The sequence below is a fragment of the Natator depressus genome, chromosome 2, assembly GCF_965152275.1.
Source record: "Natator depressus isolate rNatDep1 chromosome 2, rNatDep2.hap1, whole genome shotgun sequence".
Classification (NCBI taxonomy): Eukaryota; Metazoa; Chordata; order Testudines; family Cheloniidae; genus Natator; species Natator depressus.
The window spans coordinates 256,245,043-256,268,087 of record NC_134235.1 but is presented as its reverse complement, the minus strand read 5'-3'; the positions used below and the strand labels follow the sequence as shown (position 1 = coordinate 256,268,087).

At 46.9% G+C, this 23,045-nt stretch overlaps 1 protein-coding gene across 4 annotated transcripts in view; it reads left to right on the top strand.

Moving 5' to 3' along the window:
- GJC2 (gap junction protein gamma 2) overlaps nt 1-23,045 on the top strand; it is a 111,283-nt gene that overhangs the window by 38,654 nt on the left and 49,584 nt on the right. Inside the window, exon 1 of one of the 4 annotated variants that reach the window (XM_074946426.1) lies at nt 5,830-5,886. The exons of the other annotated variants lie outside the window; for them this stretch is intronic. The gene's annotated coding sequence lies outside the window, so the exon portion shown is untranslated. Of the gene's footprint in view, nt 1-5,829; nt 5,887-23,045 lie in introns of those variants that run through there. 4 annotated transcript variants of the gene reach the window in all.

Genomic DNA, 23,045 nt, shown 5'->3' with positions numbered 1-23,045 from the left:
CCAAAGAGGCAGCGCAATCCCTTAAGGACCGGACACTGAAGGTGGTACCCTCGATTGCCACCAGGCCAGCCATTATTTGCATTAGAGCCCATCGGGTTAAGTAATTTTCAGGGTCCTTGTTAGGCTTTTGAGTGGAGGTTACAGCTTGTGCTATAAAGTGACGCCTGCCTATTTGTTTCCCAAATGTCGCCATCAGGGCCAGGAAGCCATCGGCATTGATGACTGCTATTTTATCCAGGGTGGCTCTAATTTCCGGGGCTGCACATACCCCCATGAATTGATAGACTTCTGGGGTAGTTAGCCCTTCTTTGCCTGCCAGTAAAACTGCATTGTTGCACCATTTAGAAAAGGTGTTTTGGTTCAGGGTCCCCAAATAATTAGCCATTGCTTTTAAATCGGTGGCTGACACTGGGACTGTGGTAACGGTCGTGCTACCCCCACCATCTACGGGGGTTGTCACCGTGCATCGTTGGATAGCTGCTGTCAGGGCTATGGGAGTGGGAGTGCACCTGTAGTGTAGACATTTTTGTGGATTATTTTAAATAGGGGTTTTTTTGGTTTTGGGGGGGTGTTTGTTTTGTTTTTTTTTAAAGTTGGGGTGTTTTTGGACAGTGTTTGATTCCATTTTTTTGCTGTAACTGCTGCAACCTGATGGGTTGGAAACCCTAACTTCTGCTCAGGCTGCTTAATAATTGATTCGCAGCGATTACGGCTTGCAGGAGCTCTACCCTGCTCTAATATTAGGCTTTTTATTATGCTTTGTAGGACCTGGGTTTTTTTTAATAATTTTTAAAATTTGTTTTATAATTTTTTTGTTTTGTTTTTAACGTTTTTATAGTATTTTTAAGCATGTTTAATTGGCCATGGATTCCCGTACTTACTGCTTTCCAGTTTTTTGCGTTTTGCTTTTTTGTGCTGAGCTTTTCACGCAGTGTGGTGTTTTTTGCTTGGCAATTGGCCAGCTGGAGGAATGCCTCGTTACAGGCTTCCCATAATAGCCAGAGTGCAGCCAGATCCCTTTTTGATGGGTTTGAAGGTTTATAAATCAACAAATATTTTGCCAATTTGTCTTCTAAATCGGCTATTGTGTGGACATTGGCTATTGCTTGTTCTGTCCATGGGCTGTGGCCAAATTTTTGCAAGATCTGTTTAAAAGGGGTGATCTTTTGCACACATGGCAGCTTTTTTAGCTCTGCCTGCGTATTGTCCGTAGGGGACTCTTTTCGTTTGAATATTTTGTATTTAAGATATTCAATTGTTATTTTTTAATTATTTTAAGATTTTGTGTTTGCCCATGCCAGTGCCGGGGCTTATAACTTCTTTCTGTTGCCCATCAAAGTGCCAGGACTTACAATTTTAACCCTCTCTGGGCCAGAGGGAGAGAGGCTAAGCCTCCCTCTGTATCACTCAGCCTACTACCACCGAGGCTTCATACACTAAATATAAAAATCCCTCCCAGGATTAGAGCAAGAAACACTAAGTTCTCCTCTTGAGCTCAGTCTTGCTACGGCTGAGGGTGTATGACCCTAGGATTTTTCGGTTTGGAGCAAGGATCTCTAAGTCCTCCTCCTACTGCCTGCATTCTCCACCAAAAATGTTATGCTTAAACAAAGCACACGAGATCTTTTATAGGGGAGAAGGCAACACGCCACATTTATTGAGAATACAGCAGTTAGCATATGCTTTTCAATCACACCCACCCACCATGCACACAGTCCTGTCAGTCGATGTTTATAGTTACCAGTCCAGAGTCTGGATTAATTTAGTGGCCAGCCAGATTGGTTGCAGAGGAGAGCCGGGCTTTGTTGGTCACAATCTGATGCTTTTGGAGTAGTGGCAAGACGAACCCAAAGTCCCATGGCCAAGCACCCTGTTTTTATAGGGTTTTGTTGTTGTTGAAGTTTATGGATTTTGCTGTTTCAGTTTATGACCGGTTACTCCTTAATTGGTGTTATTTTTTGATGTTAACATTTTAAAACACCGCCGAGAGGGTCATTCTGTCCTGGATTTGATTTAATCAATTGTCTTTAGGGGTGTCAGCCTCCACCTCAGGGTCGTCAATCTGCCATTTCTTAATTATGGGTGTGCGTTGATGGTTCTTTGGCGTTAATAAGTTTTGATAAGTGTTTTTTCTTTTTTTTTTTTGGACCATTTAGTTAACAATGGCCTTTACACTTTTTTTTTTTTTTTTTTTGGATGCACGCATTTCTTATGTACACAAACAATCTTTTACAGAGACCTTTGAGAATACACACAGCAGTATTTTATATCGAGCGAAAAGATATTGTAAATTAAACCTTGCTAAATTTTATAACCAAAACAATTCACATTGAGGCCCAGGCCTTCAACGTTTCTTTAATTTACTTAACATAGACACAATACAGGATTCTCTTACTAACTAAACCTTAAAACAAAAAACTAAAAGGGCCCAATTTGTAATGCATATGGGAAACAGAATCCCATAGTCCCAGAGGGTCATTCCTTTTTGCTGTTTAAAAAGGGTGGCTAGCAGGATGAAATCAAATTATACATTACTTCTCATAGTACAATTATAAAATTCTGCTCCTACAGGGGGACAGACCTCGAGTTCCGCTACATTTGCCTCTGAAATCCAGGTCCAGCAGTTTAAACCCAGTGTGGTGTGGACGCACTAGCACAAGCTTGGAAACATTGAGTTCATGAGCCTGGGTCCCACAGACCCAGGGTTACAATGCGGTGTACACAAACCCGAAAAGGGCCCCTGTGATCCATGAGACTCTATCTTCTTTAACCCCTCTGGTGATGGCTAGGCCACAGAGAAGCTGCTGAGTCTGTCATGCTTCTGTATCAGATATAAGACTAACTCCAGCCGTTGCTTATACACACCAGATGTGTTCACCATAAGATCCTTTAGTGCTCTGCCAGGTATAGCTGAAGTTCGTTTAAATGAGGTATTTTACACACAGTGCCTCCTAGTGGCTGAGTGGCATAATATGGATTAGCATTCCACTACACAGCCCTCTATCGCGTGGGCTAACACAGGTGGGTCTTGGAACTCAGGCAGTAGAGGCTCACGGATTCAGATCCAGAGGTCCGAGGTTCGCTGCCCACAGCCCATGCGCAGTGCAAATGGAAAATGATGCATCCAGATTACAAATGCTTGTTGCTTACAACTGGATCAAGCCATGTAATTTCTTCTTACAACTGTGTGTGTTACTGTCCCTAGGAGACATGCAGCATCTGTGTTGCCAAACAGGATTTGTGGCCAAAAGGAGCTTTTTGGTGACATGGACCCTAGAAATGAGGGTGCGGTCATCAGATCATTATATACCTCTTGCAAATATATGTAGGCCCAAATTTTCAAATGCAGCTACTAATTGTGAGCACTGGGAGCTCATTTTAACACCATGGGCCACAATTCCAGTTCAAGTCAATGGGAGCTGCAGGTGCTTTGTACCTCTCTATATTCAGCCCCTTAAAAAGCTGGGCACTCAGAATTTGAAGCCCCCCAAATGTAGTGACTATTCTTGAAAACACATTAGCTCAGTTTCTCCAAGTCGCACCCACTGAGCAGTGTAATTGGCATCGCTACATTTGGTGGTGCACAGTGTCTGCTTTCTCTTCATGACAGCTGTGGTTCCTTCCGTAGTGCAACAGCTTCCAAAAGCTAAAGATATTTTTGTTTGAATGCAGCCAGGAAGGCAGTCAGTTCTTACAACTGCTTCAAGGCTTGGCTTCCGGCAGAAGCAGATCTAATTTGTCATCCAGCAGCTGTCAAAAGCACTGTAAAATCCTTGGACTCCTCCTGTGCAGAGAACAAACAAACCAATGGGAGATCGGTTGAGAGTGCAGGGACTGATTCTTCACCACCTTGAAACTTGTGTAGTCACTTACACTTGGGCAGAGTGGGTGTTCAGCGATTAGTTAGTGTTTTACATCTACTTTGCGCTGAGGTAAATGATGACACCACAGTGCCTGGGAATGGAGAATCCACTATCTCTGCAACATTGGCCCTGCTTTTCAGTACAGACTTCCTTTGTCTGATGTTATCTGGGATGGAAACACATGCTAGAGCTCAAGGATGCTATCATGTATTGGCTGAGTTCCTGATCCTGCAACAGGATCCACACAGAGAGAGCTTTATGCTTACTCAGAGTCCGTGGAAGTTAGTTGGATGCTGTGCAGGTGTAAGGATCTAACCGTTGGGATACATTTGCAGGATCAGGGCCATAGTTCATAGGTGATTATGTGGGCCCTAGAGAGGCTGGCCCATGGAAAGGATATAAACCTTAGTGCTACAGACAGCTGATGGAGATTCTCCTTTAGCCCAGATGGTACAGATGCATGTTTTAGGAGCCAAGAGACAAAGTTTCTGTCATTACAATTGGCTGTGATTGATAATTTGCGGTGATCCCAGTGCTGACTGCAAGGGTGAAGCACCGAGATCCCTCTCTGTCAATGCCAAGAGGATAAAATCTGCCCTGCTCCTTGCAGAGATGCCCAGCCTAGTTACCCCGAATCTGATGGCCAATTGCCACATGGCATGAGGCAGCCACACAGGCAGGACCTGACAGGAATGTAAAGTTTGTTTTCCCCCTATGGAAAGCTACAGGGGAAAAGGGGCAGGGTTCCTGCTGTAGAACCAATGGGGAGTTGTTCCTCCTCACCAGCTCTGGGGCTCCATGCTCCCTCTTCAGATACTGGCCACCCTGGCTCCATTGCTCAGGTCTTGTCTGCCAACAGCAGAGCTGGGAACCCCTGGCTATTGCACAGTGCAAAATGGAGCCATGGGAAAGTGAATGGGGCCTCGGTGGGAGCTAGAGCTGGCTGGTCACTTTTGGGTGGCATGTCTCTCCATCGGAAAATGCTGATTGGATAAAAGTGAAAAGTTTCACAGAAACGTGTCGCCTTTGACCATGACGCGTTTGGAAATGAAAACCAGCTTTTCAGTCAGGGCGCTAGGTTCCATTTTGCCCATTTAAGAACGGGACCGTTTCGATTTTTCCCTCTCTAAATGGCTTTTCATTTCGATTTTTCATTTGACATCTGGCGGTGTAAAACAAAACCAGTGTCAAATCAGAATGAAGCATTCTGATGGACCCAAAATACAACTTTTTTTGTGGGTGTGGAATTTTGGTTCAGAGAAAATGTTGACGTTTTTTGTTTCCATTCCAGAATGGAAGAAATTTCAAAATAGTAAAATTCCTCCACAAATGAAAAATCCGGTTCCTGCACAACAGGAGCTGCTGTGCATTGAGCGCTCTGGAAAATCAGGGACCTTAGTTGGGTGCTTGAATGTGCATGTAGGAGCCTAACTTCAGGTCCCTGTTGTTGGGTTTTTTTTAAAATAACTTGGCCCTACTTCCTTAGTTCGACACCTAGATAAGTGGCCTGATTTTTTCTGAGGTACAGCACAGATTTTTTCTGTGCTGTAATTGGAGTCATCATATTGTCATTTTTCTGGATGAATTTCAGACCAGAATAAAACTCTTGGGGGGAACTAGCAAAGGAAAAAAAGACTCCTTTGTCCCCCCAGTGGAAAGGAATCTGCAGCACGTCTTCTTGATGTTTACTCAGTCCATGAGTCAGCCTTCCCATGCCCCGCTCCCATTGGAGGGACCATCTCTCTCAGGAAACTTTCCCCAGCCAAGCTCCAGCATTAGAGTCTCCAGGCTTGTGCAGCGGGAAGAGAGATTGATTTGAAGGAGGGGAGGAAAAGAAACAGTTTGAAGGTCTGCCTTTGCCGGCTGTTCCTGCCTAAATTCCCGGGCCGGCAGAGTCCATGAAGCGGGCAGGGAGTGGGAACAAGCCGTGGAAAGTGTGTGATTCTTTCCCTGCTGGGAATGAAGATACCAAAGCCAGGAAGGATGGGACGGTTTTGCAGAGCGCTGAGTCCAAGAATTCTCAGTATGTTGATTTTCTTTTCCTATGCTGCTTTTAGCCTGAAAGTGCTGCTGATTCTTCTGCAGGAGCTTTGAAAATGATCCCCCTCTTGAGCCAGTGCTCAGACATCTCCTATCTTCTGTCTTTATTTTACTTCCTTTTATCTCTCATTGGGACATCTGCATGGGAACGGAGGGCCCAATTCTCCATTGCTCTGCACCTTGTGCCATCAATTACACCAGTGCAAAATGCAACCATTCCAATTTGGTAGCATTTTATATGCAGTTTGCCCTGGTATAATCACCTCCACAAGGTGCAGGGCATGAGAAATGTGGCCCATTTCTTTGCTGTATAGTGGGTCCTCCAGATGCAAGTGCTGAGTGTCCCCAACTCCCATAGCCCTTGAGGGTTTGGGGTCTGATCTGGCATTTTCTGAAGCCAATGGAAAGACTCCTATTGACTTCAAGGGATTTTGGATCAGGCCCTGGGCCTGGTACTTGTACCCTGCTTAGGGTGAGCAGACAGCAAGTGTGAAAAATCAGGATTGGGGGGGAGAATAGGAGACTGTATAAGAAAAAGCCCCAAATATCGGGACTGTCCCTATAAAATTGGATCTTTTTTTCCTGCTAGAAGTAATGACCCCCAGTGACTTCAGACACAAATGCAGATTGTGACTTCACTGATTGCAAGGGACAATGAAGCCGCAGGAGTGGTTGGGAGGGCGGATCAGTTAATTCTGAACTATTACCAAACAGGAGGAGAGGCAGACAGAAAGCACCCTCTCACCGCAGAATTGCCCGTTAACAGAATGGTCCCGGGAGGAGGCCCCAGCAGCTCCGTAACGTTAGATTTCCGCACCTAGAAATGCATCTGGAAGCACTTAGCTTTCAAAGGTCTTTTTCTGTTAGCTGGTAACGGCTTGTTGGGTTTGAAATGCTTCAGTCTGAGGAGCAGAGCGTCCCGCATTGCTGGCAAAGGGGGAGAGAACTGGCTTTTAGCGCTGCTGGGGTAGGTGGGAGGAGACTCTGAGAAGCTACCAAGGGGCCCGGTGCCCCCTGCATGCTGTTGAGCCCCGCTCTGCAGGGGCTGCCCAGAGCACTGGGATTGGAGTGGGGAGGGTTAAAAATAAGTTATAGTCAGATAAGGACAGCTTCTCTTGAATGAGATCATCCACCTGGAGTCCAGCACACTTTGAATCACCGTAACTTTCCTGAGTGTCCCTGTGCAGACAGGGCCTTAGAGGAGCTTTCTGCTGGTCCTTGTGAGTCCGCATGTCCTGAGTCACTGGCATGCACTGCTGCCTCCATCCCTGTGCAGCAAAACACGTAAGCATCTGCTTGACTTTTAAGTCCTTGGGACTTAAGCACAGGGGGTCTGGTGGGCAGAGCACTGGCCTGGGATTCAGAGAAGCTGGGCTCTATTCCCAGTTCTGCCACTGCCCTGATGGCTGACCCTGGGCAAGTCACTGCACTGTTCTGTGCCTCAGTTTATCCATCTGTAAAATGGGGATAATGATACAACTCTCCTTTGTAAAGCACTTGGCGATCCCTGGGCAAACTGAGCTAAGTATTATTATTTATTATAAAAGTTAAGCATGCCCTTAAGTGTTTTGCTGAACTAGGGCCCGTAATTGTCCCTGGCAGGGAAGCCTACATGGCTGCTTAAAGAAGCAGCTTGTTTTCCTCCTTGAATAACATGATTCATGTGGTGGCTGCTCTGCACAGTTTCACCTCTTCCTGTACAAAGAACTGTTCCTTGTGGGTCCTGTGAGATAACAAAGTGCAGCTGTGACTGGACGGCTTGAAAGAAGCAGCCCCTGAAAACTGGCTGCTCCTGTGTTTGAAAGTGGTGGACAGATCCCTCCAATGTGGCCTTAAAGACAATGAGCCAGATGGACAGCTGGCGTAAATTGACATTGCTCCACTGACTTCCATGGCACGATGCTGATTTACCCCAGGCAAGAAGCTGGCCCAGTCCGGGTGTGCCGTGTAACATCTTCCAGGCGCAGGGATGGGCCTAGCCCTCTGCACATCCCATTTCTGCTGGGAGTGTCGTGTGTTGGGGGTGTTGTCAGAGCTGGTATCCCAGAGCAGTGCGTGTGTGGAGGGGGTGCACCACAGAATGCAGTGACAGCTCAGTGGGAGAGGGGATTTCAGAGGCGCAGACATTGGTGGGGGTGGGGAAGAGGTTTATTCAGGGGGGAAGAGAGTTGAGAGGGAAAGTGGATGAGATGGAGGGAAAATCCACTTGCGACAGCTGGGCCTGGGGGACCCTGCAAGGAGGGCCTTTGAATCCTTCCATCAGACCCTTCCTCTCTCCCACACCATGGACGAAGCTGGAAATTCAGCTTCTAAACCCTGGGGATCCCTCCCCGTGTTCTGTGCAGACCTTGCGGCTCCCACCATGCAGAAGCTTTGTCCCTGACCGCCGGCTCCCTGGACCCTCCAGCTCTGCCACAGTGCAGTTATGCTGCCCCCCGCTCCAGCCTCCTCCGCCTCCCACTGCGGAGGACCCACCACTGCCGCTGCTTTCAGTGGACCCCCATTTTGCCCACGGGTGTCCGTGTCTGGAGCTCTGATCAGAGGTCGGGAGGTCCTGGAGCCTCAGGCCATCAGAACAGCCATTAGCAAGCGGACCTAGTGCTGAAAGGGTTGGGCAGGGTAAAGCATTGAAAGAGGCTCTCCTGTGGAAATGGTGAGATGCCGCAGGCAAAACCTGAGTGTCTCTGGATTAAGTTTAGAAGTGTGAGCAACAAGAGTGATGTAGTGGTGGGAGTCTGCTATAGACCACCGGATCAGGGGGATGAGGTGGATGAGGCTTTCTTCCGGCATCTCGCAGAAGTTACTAGATCGCACGCCCTGGTTCTCATGGGTGACTTCAATTTTCCTGATATTTGCTGGGAGAGCAATACAGCGGTGCATAGACAATCCAGGAAGTTTTTGGAAAGCGTAGGGGACAATTTCCTGGTGCAAGTGCTAGACGAGCCAACTAGGGGGGGAGCTTTTCTTGACCTCCTGCTCACAAACAGGGAAGAATTAGTGGGGGAAGCAAAAGTGGATGGGAATCTGGGAGGCAGTGACCATGAGATGGTCGAGTTCAGGATCCTGACACAGGGAAGAAAGGTAAACAGCAGGATACGGACCCTGGACTTCAGGAAAGCAGACTTTGACTCCCTCAGGGAGCAGATGGGTAAGATCCCCTGGGGGACTAACATGAAGGGGAAAGGAGTCCAGGAGAGCTGGCTGTATTTCAAGGAATCCCTGTTGAGGTTACAGGGACAAACCATCCCGATGAGTCGAAAGAATAGTAAATATGGCAGGCGACCAGCTTGGCTTAATGGTGAAATCCTAGCAGATCTTAAACATAAAAAAGAAGCTTACAAGAAGTGGAAGGTTGGACATATGACCAGGGAAGAGTATAAAAATATTGCTCGGGCATGTAGGAATGAAATCAGGAGGGCCAAATCGCACCTGGAGCTGCAGCTAGCAAGAGATGTCAAGAGTAACAAGAAGGGTTTCTTCAGGTATGTTGGCAACAAGAAGAAAGCCAAGGAAAGTGTGGGCCCCTTACTGAATGAGGGAGGCAACCTAGTGACAGAGGATGTGGAAAAAGCTAATGTGCTCAATGCTTTTTTTGCCTCTGTCTTCACTAACAAGGACAGCTCCCAGACTGCTGCGCTGGGCATCGCAACATGGGGAGTAGATGGCCAGCCCTCTGTGAAGAAAGAGGTGGTTAGGGACTATTTAGAAAAGCTGGACATGCACAAGTCCATGGGGCCGGACGAGTTGCATCCGAGAGTGCTAAAGGAATTGGCGGATGTGACTGCAGAGCCATTGGCCATTATCTTTGAAAACTCGTGGCGAACGGGGGAAGTCCCAGATGACTGGAAAAAGGCTAATGTAGTGCCAATCTTTAAAAAAGGGAAGAAGGAGGATCCTGGGAACTACAGGTCGGTCAGCCTCACCTCAGTCCCCGGAAAAATCATGGAGCAGGTCCTCAAGGAATCAATCCTGAAGCACTTAGACGAGAGTAAAGTGATCAGGAACAGTCAGCATGGATTCACCAAGGGAAGGTCATGCCTGACTAATCTAATCGCCTTCTATGATGAGATTACTGATTCTGTGGATGAAGGGAAAGCAGTGGATGTATTGTTTCTTGACTTTAGCAAAGCTTTTGACACTGTCTCCCACAGTATTCTTGTCAGCAAGTTAAAGAAGTATGGGCTGGATGAATGCACTATAAGATGGGTAGAAAGTTGGCTAGATTGTCGGGCTCAACGGGTAGTGATCAATGGCTCCATGTCTAGTTGGCAGCCGGTGTCAAGTGGAGTGCCCCAGGGGTTGGTCCTGGGGCCGGTTTTGTTCAATATCTTCATAAATGATCTGGAGGATGGTGTGGATTGCACTCTTAGCAAATTTGCGGATGATACTAAACTGGGAGGAGTGGTAGATACGTTGGAGGGCAGAGATAGGATACAGAGGGACCTGGACAAATTGGAGGATTGGGCCAAAAGAAACCTGATGAGGTTCAATAAGGATAAATGCAGGGTCCTGCACTTAGGACGGAAGAACCCAATGCACAGCTACAGACTAGGGACCGAATGGCTAGGCAGCAGTTCTGCGGAAAAGGACCTAGGGGTGACAGTGGACGAGAAGCTGGATATGAGTCAGCAGTGTGCCCTTGTTGCCAAGAAGGCCAATGGCATTTTGGGATGTATAAGTAGGGGCATAGCGAGCAGATCGAGGGACGTGATCGTTCCCCTCTATTCGACATTGGTGAGGCCTCATCTGGAGTACTGTGTCCAGTTTTGGGCCCCACACTACAAGAAGGATGTGGATAAATTGGAGAGAGTCCAGCGAAGGGCAACAAAAATGATTAGGGGTCTGGAACACATGACTTATGAGGAGAGGCTGAGGGAACTGGGATTGTTTAGTCTGCGGAAGAGAAGAATGAGGGGGGATTTGATAGCTGCTTTCAACTACCTGAGAGGTGGTTCCAAAGAGGATGGTTCTAGACTATTCTCAGTGGTAGAAGATGACAGGAAAAGGAGTAATGGTCTCAAGTTGCAGTTGGGGAGATTTCGGTTGGATATTAGGAAAAACTTTTTCACTAGGAGGGTGGTGAAACACTGGAATGCGTTACCTAGGGAGGTGGTAGAATCTCCTTCCTTAGAAGTTTTTAAGGTCAGGCTTGACAAAGCCCTGGCTGGGATGATTTAATTGGGGATCGGTCCTGCTTTGAGCAGGGGGTTGGACTAGATGACCTCCTGAGGTCCCTTCCAACCCTGATATTCTATGATTCTATGTGAGCTAGTAGCACAAAGCCCACCCAGAAACCCCTGTGGATTTCATTCCCCCCAGCGAGGTATTGTTAAGAATTCTGCACTTTCCAATCAATGTGGGGGAGGGAATCGAAGTGCCCCAGTGAGTGTGATCGCTCACTAACTTGTCATCTCCCTCGCACTAGGGTAAGGCAGAGGAAACTCAGTCGAATTGAGCTGCTCTGAGGCAAAACCCAGGGGAGGTCAGAATCAGCTGCAGATCCTGGAGTTGGATCCACGAGTGGATCCTTTTCCCCATTCTGAGTCCCATTGAAAGCAATGGGCCAGATCCCCAGCTGGTGTATGAACTGGTGTAACTCTGTGGAGTTGCGCTGAGTTATACCACCTGCAGATCTGCCCCACTGACTTCACTGGGGCTCTGTCCAGACACCGGGGGTGACCCACATGCATCCAACGTGAGATCAGGACCAATGAACGTATTTAGGGCTTGATCTTGAGATGTGCTGAGCAGTCACAAGACAGTGAGAACTCTGAATGGTGAGCAACCTTCAAAACCAGCCCCTTGGAATCCGCCCCATCTGTGCCTTTGGGTGCTAGGTTCATTTGCTCTCTGGAGAGGTGGTAAGCACGCACATATACGAACATGCATATCATAAAGTAAGATAAGCCCATGCTACCCACAAGTGTCCAGTGTCGTCTTCTCTAATGTGAAATGGTGGAAAAACTCAGCCCAAAGATGCCCAGGTTTACAGAGTGGTAACCATGACGTTTCCTAAAGCTACAATGCTTTTTTTCCCTTCAGTCATGAAATTTTTTCCTTGTGGGACTCAGCTTACGCTTTGCATTTTTAAGCAGTAAGGAATGCACGTTAGAAACTGTCATCTGTAAAGAATCCAGAGATCAGAGATCATGCAATGTGTTACAGTAGGAGATACCACTTCCTAGCTTGTTCCTCTAACCCTCATGGAAAAGACCTACAGAATTTAATAGAAAATAATACCTTTTTGCAAAAGGTTTCTTTTATTAATAATAGTTTTTGTATAGCGTTTTTCATCAGTAGATGTCAAAGCACTTTGCCTTGGAGTTAAGTATTGTTATTCCCATTTACAGATGAGGAAACTGAGGCACAGGGCAGTGATGTGACTTGCCCAAGTCACCCAGCAGGCTAGTGGCAGAGGTGGGAATACACCCCAGATCTCCTGAGTCCCAGTCCAGTGCTCTATCCACGAGATCACACTGCCTCCTTTCAAAAAACATTGTATAGGATTCAAAGAAAATTCTACCCCGGCTATAGGATTCTTTAGGATGGCTCCCAAAATCTATAGAAGGAATCTTATTCTTTATTATATTTTTCATTCTCTCTTCAATTCTGTAGGAATTTAGAGTTGATTCTATAGACCCTACTGCATTTCTGTAGAACCCTATTGGTTACATGCCAATTAAAACTTCCTTTAAGGAAAGAAATCCTTTATTAGCAGACATTGTCTTTGGAAGGAACAATGTGACTTTTCAGTTATGTATTAGGGACCTGATCCAGGAGTTTAATGAGCTTTGGGTCAGATTCTAGTGACCTACATTTAAAGAAGTCGTGCGGTCCTGTTGTGCACAGAACAGGTATCATGTGCTTCTTTCCTTGTAATATGTGATCACTGCTAAACGGGGCACCGTGTAAGGGAATGAATTGCTCAGGGAGACAAATTATGGGTTTTCAAAGCATTTAATTAATCTCTAGGTCACTGGTGCAAACCCAGCTCGCATTGGCAGTAACTGAAGTCTGCCTCCAGCCGAAGGGTGTTCATTGACTACTGTTCAATGAGATGATGGACCTCTATTCGGTTTCTGGCAGACGAATAGCTAGCTATCTTCTAAACCCTCTGGCTACCCCGGGCTCCGTGCAGGTCTTAGAGATCAGAGCTCATGCAACTTATTACAGCAGGAAATACCACTTCCGTACTGGTCTCTTTAACCCTCATGGAAAAGACCGACAGAATTTAATAGAAAAAAATACCTTTTCCATAAGGTTTTTTTTTTTTGATTTTACTAGTTTTTTACGTAGCACTTTTCTTCAGTAGATCTCAGAGCACTTTGTAGTGGAGTTAAATTTTGTTATCCTCATTTATAGATGGGGAAACTGAGGCACAGGGCGGTGACATGAAGAAAAGTAAAGTAGAAGTTGCAGATGCTTATAGGTGTGTATGTGGCCCCTATTAATGTAGTGTCTGAGCCTCTCGCAATCCTTGTGTAATGATCACTTCCACAGCTAGCTTTAAGTGTCTCCCCTCCCATCCTGACTGAGCCTAGACTACCCTGATCCCGAGAGAGGATCCATGCAGGTCAGAGTTGAGACACTTTGGCAGGGCATCGGGGTGAAAATTACACTGCTATCTCTGGTTCTGTACATGTTCTCGATGCCTCAGGGCCATCAGTCCAGCATCTCTCCCTGGTGCTATGAATTCACTTTGAGGAGAAAATGAGAGAAATCTAAATGTGGACCAAATCGTTGTCTTAGACATATGCCCCCAGGACAACTCTGGCCTGATGGGAGGTGCGTGCATATGTACATTAGGGCCAGAAGCTGGATTTGCATCGAGTCCAGCGATTGTAGTTGCCAGAAATGACTTCTTGGGTCCTCCAGACAGCCAGGCTTCCTGCCTCTTGCAGTGTATTTCCCTGGGTCATTTCCACATTTTTTGCACCGTAGTAATCTCTGCCGGTGTCTTAGCAATGAGAGCTCATAGGTATTTCCATAGAGTGAATCTGAATTCTTTCCATGCTTAGGCATTTCTCCTCCTCCTTTCACTGCTCCCAGATAATCCAAGTGAGTAATCCACCTCCTTCCTAGCCATTATAACCTTGGAAGCACTGAGGCATTCTTTCTGGAACACTTCGGTGATACACTGCTCCAGTCCTGTGTTAGCTTTGTGCTACGTCTTGAGAACAGGCAGCCAGCCCATTTCACTGCAGCCCACACTTTGCCCTGCAGATTGTGACCATGGCAACTTGCCAGGAGCCTGAGGCCCGTATACCGTTTGCATGAAGTCTGGAGCCAGATGGCAGCTCTCCTCTTTAGTGGGGAAGGGCTGCCCGTGGAGATCTCAGGTCCTATCTTACAATGCTCGGTCTTGAGCCGAGCAGCTGGCAGAAGGAGTATAGTGAGAGGTGTCTGCCTCACAGGTGCGGTAGCTGTTATTAGACGTTTGTCAAGCGCTTTTGAAGATGAAGAAGGCAGTACTCTGGTGAAGTGAAGTGCTGTGATTGTGATGCTTGAAGGTTATAGTCTGAAGCTCAGCTGACATGGGCCTTGATTCAGCCCAGCACTTACATAAACAGATTCATAGATTTGCGGGACAGCAGGGACCGTTAGAACCTCTAGTCTGTCCTCCTGCATAACACAGGCCAGAGAGTTGGATCCAGTTACTCCTGTGTTGAGCCCAATAACTTGTGTTTCACCAAATTATATCTCCCAGCAAGGCATCCAGTCTCGATCTGAAGGCATCAAGAGATGGAGAAGCCACCACTTCCCTTGGTAGTCTGCTCAATGGTTAATCACCTGCACTGTAATCAAGTTTGTGCTTATTTAAGTGCCTGTTTGAGTCCCTCCCTATTCAGGGCTTAAGCGCATGCTTACGAGCTGTGCTGAATAGAGATGGCCTTAAGCATGCGCTTAAAATTAAGTGCACACTTAAGTGCTTTGTGGAGCTGGGAGCTTGGTGGGGGAAAAACACAAACCTTTCCCAGAGTTGCTGCTGTGGTCTAAGTGGAGTCGCAGTTGGCACCCACCGGTGAGGACGAGTAACTGAAATGCTGGGGTGGTAGTTAGGGAGGGAGTAGCAGGGCCTAGCAAGGGGCCACAGCAGAGTGAGTCAATCCCGGGGAGCAGTATGGAAGAAAGCACGTGGGAGGAGATGAAGGGATTGGTCACTGGCTCGGGCTGTGCACTGGGGCACTATGCAAACTACAGTTGCTCCTTTCATTCCAATGCAGGGCCCTGTCTGACCTGCCCCACATGGACAACCCTCCCTGCAAGCTTCTGCATGCCACTGACACCCCTCTATTGCCAAGTGAGTGCAATGGCCTCTAGGGTACAAAGAAACCACCCAGCTGGCATGCCAGGAATACAAGTGAAGAGGGCATGGGGACTGGTCAGAGAAGACCACAGACTTTATAACAGCAGGCACTGGGGTGAGATATGCAAAGAGTCTTAACTCTTCTGGCAAACTCACAAAATCTCCTGCTAGCTGAACAAAATAGGGAGATGCAGGTTCTGCTCTGACCAGAGACGGATGGCAGGGGCGTGATTCGACTCTCCAGTGTCCATTCCAGGATGCAGAAATGGGCTCTTCACTCACTGTGGTCAAAACCACCCCAGAGCCTAGAGCAGCGAGGAAGTAAAATGACACCACTGCCCAAACAAAGGGAAGCAAAGGAGCCCTCCCTGAGATTCCTAGGTAGATGTGTGCTGTTCCAGAGTGCCGGAGCGAAGGCTTTATTCTCATTTAACCCCAAATTACCACTAGATGGGGCACTGTCCTCCCCTGAAAAGAGGAGCACGGTTAAAAAACTTCCCTTGTGCAAAGCTACTTCAGTAAATCCAATTTAACAGGGCTGGGGTGAGTCATGGAGAGAAAGGGGCATTTTAATGACATGGCAACTGTGCTTTATAATTCTGCAAGCCACCAAATTTACTTTTAGAAAATGCTTTCTTAGGTGGTTTTCAAAAAGATGGAAAACTGAGGGAATAGATAGCCAACCAGTCTGTGTGTCTATTCTTAATTTGAGGAGAGGTGGACTACTGAATAATATATTCAAGGCCAGATGTTCAAAATAACTCTGCTGCCAAGAGCTCCCATGTAGGTACATATATAAGTGGGCAGATTTTCAAGAGCCTTTGACTCTCAGTTACCCATTAAGAGAATGTATCTGATTTTCAGCAACCAGCACTCAGTGTCTCCCATTGTTCTTACACGTGTAAATCTGGCCCTCAATGAATTTAGCTCTTTTTTTTCTGTTCATAAATTACCCTTGGGCAGGCTGTGATTTTCCTTACTTTCTTGCTCCTTTGGAATTTTTCAGCCCAGCATGCATCTCGCCATACACGGTGATCTATTCCCTTTGACTGCTGGCTCTTCGCAGTGTGTAATTGACCACTGGTGTCAGTTGGTATTTTTTTTCTCCAAGATTTGAAGACTGAAACTTTTACAAATGGGAGAAGGAAAAAGGGGAGATTTCCACATGGGCTGCTGAGTGCTTCCAGTGCGAACCCTGAACCAAAAATATTACTTGCCATGGAAAACTCATAAAAGGGGGATAGCACATCCTTCCAAACTGAGGTCTTGGGGCCAGTTCCTCTGATGATGTGAGCAGCATAGCTCCATTAATGCCAATGGAGCTCTGCCAGTTTATACCAGCTGCAGATCTGGCCCATGGTTTTCATTTGAACAAATGTTCACAGATGCTTTTTTCAGTTGTCTCCGAATTCTGCTGTGGATCCTGACACAACAATTAAGGTCCTTGGGGAAGTCCTTGCTGCCAGAACCCCGAGTCTAAAAATCTAATTTGTTATATGTATCTTATATATAATATATATGAGAAATTAGATGAAGTTATATGCATTTTCACTGCACTCATTGACATAGTATCTAGGTACTAATATATATGATTAAACTTGAATGGTCAGGTTTTAATCTGTTGCTTGAGACCATTAGAACTGAGCCCTGTGGCTGGTTATTGCTAGTTAGAACTGAGGAACTTTTACTTAAGGCCTGAGGGTAGATTTAAAAAAAAACTTTTGACTGTGCTAGTCTTAAAATCCATGTCAACTTTTGCTGAGTTCTGAGTTTTACAAATGTCTACTTCAGATAAAGGGAGGGAAAAGCATCTTCTAAACAACCAGAGACAATAAAAACCTGATCCAATGCCCACTGAAGTCCAAAGAGTCTTTCCATTGACTTCAATTGGGCTTAGGTGTTTTTCCAAAGCTTCCCATCCGTGGGCTACCAGAAGAGTTTACATTTCAAAACACTGATCCCTGATCAAATTTTAATTTAAACAGACCCCTCTCAGACACACTTTTATTGTCATCTCTTTCCTGTCCAGGACAATGCTATTGCTTGTTGTTTTGCCCAGCTATTTCCTCAGCTTACTGCAGACAGCGCTAGTTAACCAAGTCCCCTGCACATGTTAAAGTTCCAATTTCCTTTCTGCTGAAACTGTTCTTTCCCCCCCTAAAGTGCTTACAAATTGCTGAAGTGAGCTCCCCAAGTTTTGAGGATGTGGAGGATGTGCTGGTCAATTTGCGGTGTGCTCGGGCACTAATTTGTACGGGAGGTTTGTGACTCATTTGTCTGGCTAATCTACGTGATTCCACTCATTGCCATAGCATCCACGGCCTTCAACTGTGGAATTGTTTGTTTTCCAGTTATTACTATTTCTATTATAGTAGTACCTAGAGGCCCCCACTGAAATCTGGGCCCCATTGTCCTAGGCGCTGTACAGATTGTCCCACCAGGGTTCTTCACCCTCCACCTGCTCTGTAGAGTTTCCAGTCTAAATACATAAGCCAGAAAAAAAATGGAGAATTGAGACACAAAGAGATGAAGTGAGCTACCCAAGGTCAGACAGGAAGCCGGTGGCAGAACCAGAGCTTGAACCCAGTTCTCCTGAGTCCCTGTCCCATGCCTTAACCAGCCTTCTTGAACTCATGTATTTCTTAAATAGCATTGCACTGTAGGTCAGTGTAGCAATGAACCAGGTCACCCCCTGATAGCAAGAACCAGCCACAGGGCCAGAGAGGTTGGAAAAGTGCATGAGGTTCCCCTCATGGGAGCAAGGCCTTGTCAGCTCTGTGTAGCCTTACTACCCCCACAGGGACAGAAGCTGTCTGCAGGAATGGCTCCTGCCTCTGCTCTAGTCCACAGGGCTCATGTACCCATTGTCAACATGACTTTCCAAGGGCTGTCTGCCACTGTCTGGGCCCTTCTGCATGTGATCTCTAGGAAGGCAATGTGCTCAGGTACATAGAATACCAAGCTATATACACCAGTTCCCAATTCTGCCACATCCTTTTTGTGTGAACTGAGCAAGTCACTTCACCTCTCAATCCCACAGCTTCCCCATCTGCATAGTGCGGGGTGACACAGTGTTTGCCCACATCTGTAGAGCGCTTTAAGATCCGGGGGAGAAAAACTCTATAGAGGGGATAAGCATCATTCCTTACAGCTGCCAGGTTGTAGCACTTTTCTAGGACATTGGTTAGAATCCAACCCAGGATGATAGCGATCCATCCAATGACGGATTCCTGGGTTGATGTGAAATGAGTCTGATAGCTTCATTTCATTTCCTAATGGACGAGCATCACTGAAACCACTAGTACAGTTGAACCAATCAGCTCCTTTGTTGGCCAAGGATGGAATAGGCCTGGCGACACAACTCTCCTTTCCTCCAATGAAGCGGAGGAGAGTGTGGGCAATCCAACATTGTTGTTGCTTGAGGGGTACCCAACCAGCGGATAAATGGTGGCTGTCATTTTCCAGGACGGTCATTCTAACTCCTAGTCCCCTGAAAAGAAAGTGAACCTCTTTATCCCTGAAATAATTATTATGGGCAGAGGAATTTCAGCTTTGTGTTGTCCCATGCTGTGATGTATCATGCAAATTGACACAACCCATTATGTTGTCTGAACAGTGGCATTCAGGACACAGAGAGTGTTCCTCAGCTGTGAAATCTTACAGCTGTCTGTACTGAAGAGGCAACTCCACGGTGGATCTGATGGCGATGTCAGGGTTAAGGGCTTGTATTTAGAAGACAATGGGCACACACAGCGATTCACTTATCAGCAGTGTGCTGCTCGCTTGCTGTTCAAGAGAATATCTTCTCTCCCCCGATGTAACTATTCCTCCAAGGGCGTCTAGTGCTGAGAATAACGTGCAAGACGCACAAGGCTGGGAGACTGCGTTTCAATGAAGCATTGTTGAATTAAAACAACGCGCTGCACCCTGATTGGCTACAGCTAGAGGTGCCCACAGTCAGACCACAACCCTCCGGCATAAAGCATTTTCTAAACAAAGGGGCAGAAGGGAGAACCAAAGGCATGTGTAAGTGTGAGGCTGCAGCCTGGCTGAGCCACCCTCGACTAAATCAGGGGCTCTGAAATACGGACGGTGGGCGGAAGTGTGTGGATGCTGCACTAAACATAGGCTGCTGGATCATTGCTGCTCTGTCAGATCTGGGGAAAAGACGTTACTTAAAGGTTAGATGTGGTCTTGGTGACCAGACTGGTCTAACTGATCCAGGCAAATTCAAGAGAGGGACTGATTCATTGCCCGGTACTGGAAGGTTTTTGGGTGCGGTGCAGAGACATATTTTAGATGTGCATCATTGAAATTGTCTCCACCAGGCCCAGAGCAGAAGGACCTGGCTATGGAGTTTAAGGTTTCCATAAGTAACCAACTGATTCAAAGTGTAAACACAAGGAGTTAGAGCGGGAGTTCAAGGCTGAGTTGGACTTTCCAGATGTGGTGGGAGCTGACTAAGGCTTTCTAAAACCTGCTGCTTGGAAGGCTGTCAAATGGGACCTACCGAAGGGAAACGGAAGGTTCTGCCTGGAACGATGTGCAGTGACTAACCCAAATGGTGAGCACTAACTAGGGGCTCTCCCACACTCTCGTGTCCTCGCTCTTTAGTTTGCTGCTCTCATGAACTCAGCCACCTGAGATTTTGCTGATGTGCTACTATGAGTTCTGAGACAGCTTCTCTGAAAAGCATCTGACATTTCTGGTGTGTACGCCTGTGCGTGTGCGTGCGTGCGTGCGTGCGTGCGTGTATATATTTAAGCATTTGTGAATGGAAGGGTTCTCCAGATGGTCAGCTCATGGCTAGAACTGAGCTGGAAGAGGCAGAGGGTTTTCTCTCGGAGCTGTTGGATCCCAGACGTGTATGAACAGAATTTCAAACACTTTATGTATGGATGAATTAAATTAATGCTGCTTGGGCTGTGATGTTCTGGGAGCGCTAAAATGACCAAAGATGTAAACATCACAACCCAAGGTGTTGGCTTGGAACAGGATTTAGATCAGTCTTTTTCTCCTCCTTTCTGTGGTCTCATGTCCTTAAGCAGCTTAATTGCTGTCCTCAGTATTCCCATTTCTTAGCAATTCCCCGTTCCAGAGAATGAAAACAATGCAGATCAATATTCTATGACTTGTATCAAAATGTTTAATGTGTTTACATGAGAGTGTAAATAGTTTGTCTTAAATTCTAAACTTTCCCTTAAATCATGAATTTTAAAATAATTTAGCAGTGGCGGAATCCCCTGCATTAAGAGAGAGGATGGTCTAGTGGCCAGGGCACGGGGCTGAGATATTGGAGACCTCAGTTTAGTTCAGTTCCTGGCTCAGCCACACACTCCCTGGGTGACCTTACACAAATCACTGAATCTACGCCAGGCCTCACTTTTCCATCTTTAAAAATGAGAGAATGGCTCATTACCTCACAGGGATGTGCTGAAGATAAAACACACTAATGAGTGCGAGGTGTTCAGATACTACAGTGATGAATAGAAGTACCAACCTAGACAGCCCTTGAGACCGTTTTGGCCCAATTTTGGGAAGTGCAGATCGCCCTCAATGCCCATTGATGTCGGCCATTGCAGTCAACATCCTGTAGGGTGAAGGCGTCTAGCTACAGGAGAGAGATAGTAGGAATAGCAGGAATGCAAGTTGCCCCACCAGAGGGTCTCTACTCTGAGCTGGGCAACCACCGCCCAGGACGCAGTAGATACAGGCCTGTTCAGTCTAACTGGGGAGGGGGACATTGTCGCTGCAGTTGTATAAACGCCTGTCCATTTGTGGACTTCTGTCAGCCAAACCCATTTCAGGTACCGCACACGTAGACCCCTTGGTGTTAGTGCCCTAGAAGTAGAGCAACTGGGAAGCAGAGTAGAGCTCTGAAAGGACCCTGAGCCGTGATATGCCACCAACATTGTAACCAGGGGCTCCCTCAAATTTTTTTGGCTTAAGTCAGTGTTGAGTACAGCGTTGCCTGGTCAAATAGCCTTGTTTTCCCTCCTTCCCCCTAAAACTGAATCATTCCAGTTCTTTTCCTGCCAAAAAACCCATCGGTTCCATGCTCTTCCCCACTCCCACGTCCATCGTCCTTCCTCACTGGTACCTCTAGGCTTCTCCTCAAAACCGCCATTGAGATTCCCCTCTCGGCAGCTGTTTCTTGCAGCATTATTTGGGCAGGTGGGTTGTTCTGAGATCTCTGCTAGCAGCAGTGATGGCCGGTGAGACAGCTCGCAGGCTCTGGTTGGACAGAGGAGGCGAGAGTGCTCTCTGGTGTTGGGCTGGGTGGCCAGCTGGGGAATGGCTCCTCTTTGGTTCTTTTGTTGGGCCGGTTTTGTTTTGAGTTTACAGGTCAGGTTCTGATCTAGGTTACACAGATATAAATCCAGAGTGAAATTGGTTGGGAATTTTTCGACAATTTTTTTTTTGGGGGGGGGTCAGAAAATGCTGATGCGTCAAAACCATAACTTTTCACAGGAAAGGGGCAGTTTTGACAAAAATTTCACTTGGCAGGGTTCTCAGATCCAGGGGTAGAATTTACGGTCAAAACCAGAAAGAGACGACGGGACAGAAAAACCCCAGAATAGCTAGATTCCAAGGCTAGAAGAGACCACTGTGACCATGTAGTCTGATGTCCTGCATAACACAGGCTGTGGAATTTCCCTGAAATAATTCCTAGAGCAGCTCTTTTAGAAAAAGCCAATAAGCTGGCGGTTAGCTCACTTACCTGGGATATGGGAGATCCAGGAGCAAGTCCCTGCTTCAGAGGAAAGACATGACCTGGGTCTCTCTATGCCCTCCCCAGTGGGCTATGTTGTTTCTGGAAGGCAAGGCTCAGAGGGATTGTTGTGAGGTCCCATTTATTAGTGTGCATTGAGTTCATTGTGATTCATAAGTGAAGGGTACTCAGGTATTACAATCCTGGTGAGTGCCCCAATCACCAAGCGATGGGCTATTGTGGGTGGGCATCTCTCAGTCTTCCCTGTTGGAGCTGTTCCATTTTGTATAAATAATTTACATATCCATTGAGCTAGAGAGAAAGAGATTGACTCCCTAGCCTGAGGCTTCAGGCCCTCCTGAGATGTGGGAGACACAAAGACTGGAACGTGTGTCTCCCACATCCCACGTGAGTGCTGTAACCACCAGGCTATTCTGGGGTGGGTCTCTCTTTTCCCGGCTTTTTGTGACATTTTTTGAAAGCTCTTGGCTTTTGTCCCAATGCAGAATGGGGAAAGTTTTGAAATCTCATGGGACGGGAAAACCATTTCTCACCCTGCTCTCACCCAGAATCACTTTACTGCCAGCAGTGGAGTGAGTCCAGGTTTATCCTGGTGCAGTGGAGAAGCTGACCCTCCGCTTTAAGGGGAGTTGGGTTTTACTGATCCAGCTCTGAGCTGGATTCGCTCTAGTTTGCAAAGGAGAAAATAGCCATTGCTGCTACATGCAGTGAGGTGGGGTTTTGGCTGGTGTGACTTCGTCTGAGTAATGCACTAGGGTGGAGACGGGCGCAACAGTTGAAGAGTCCACCCTCTCATGGCTCCCCAGAATGGGAGGCTTCCAAGGAACAGGCCAAAATAAATATTTTCAGCATAGGCAGGGATTGTCTGAAGGGGGTTGGAGGATGCAGGAATGTGCCTCTGCCGGCAGCCAGGAAGGTGACATAACCTTGTGTGGGACAAGACCCTGAACTCATTCATTGAAAGGAATTCAGGAGTCACTTTATTGTGTGCCAGCTTTGCAACAGGAGCAGGGAATCATTTTGCAAAACCAGACCCACCCGGGGATGCCTAATCTGTTTTGCACCCTAGAGAGTCTAGTGTTGCTTTGGACAGGAGTTCTTT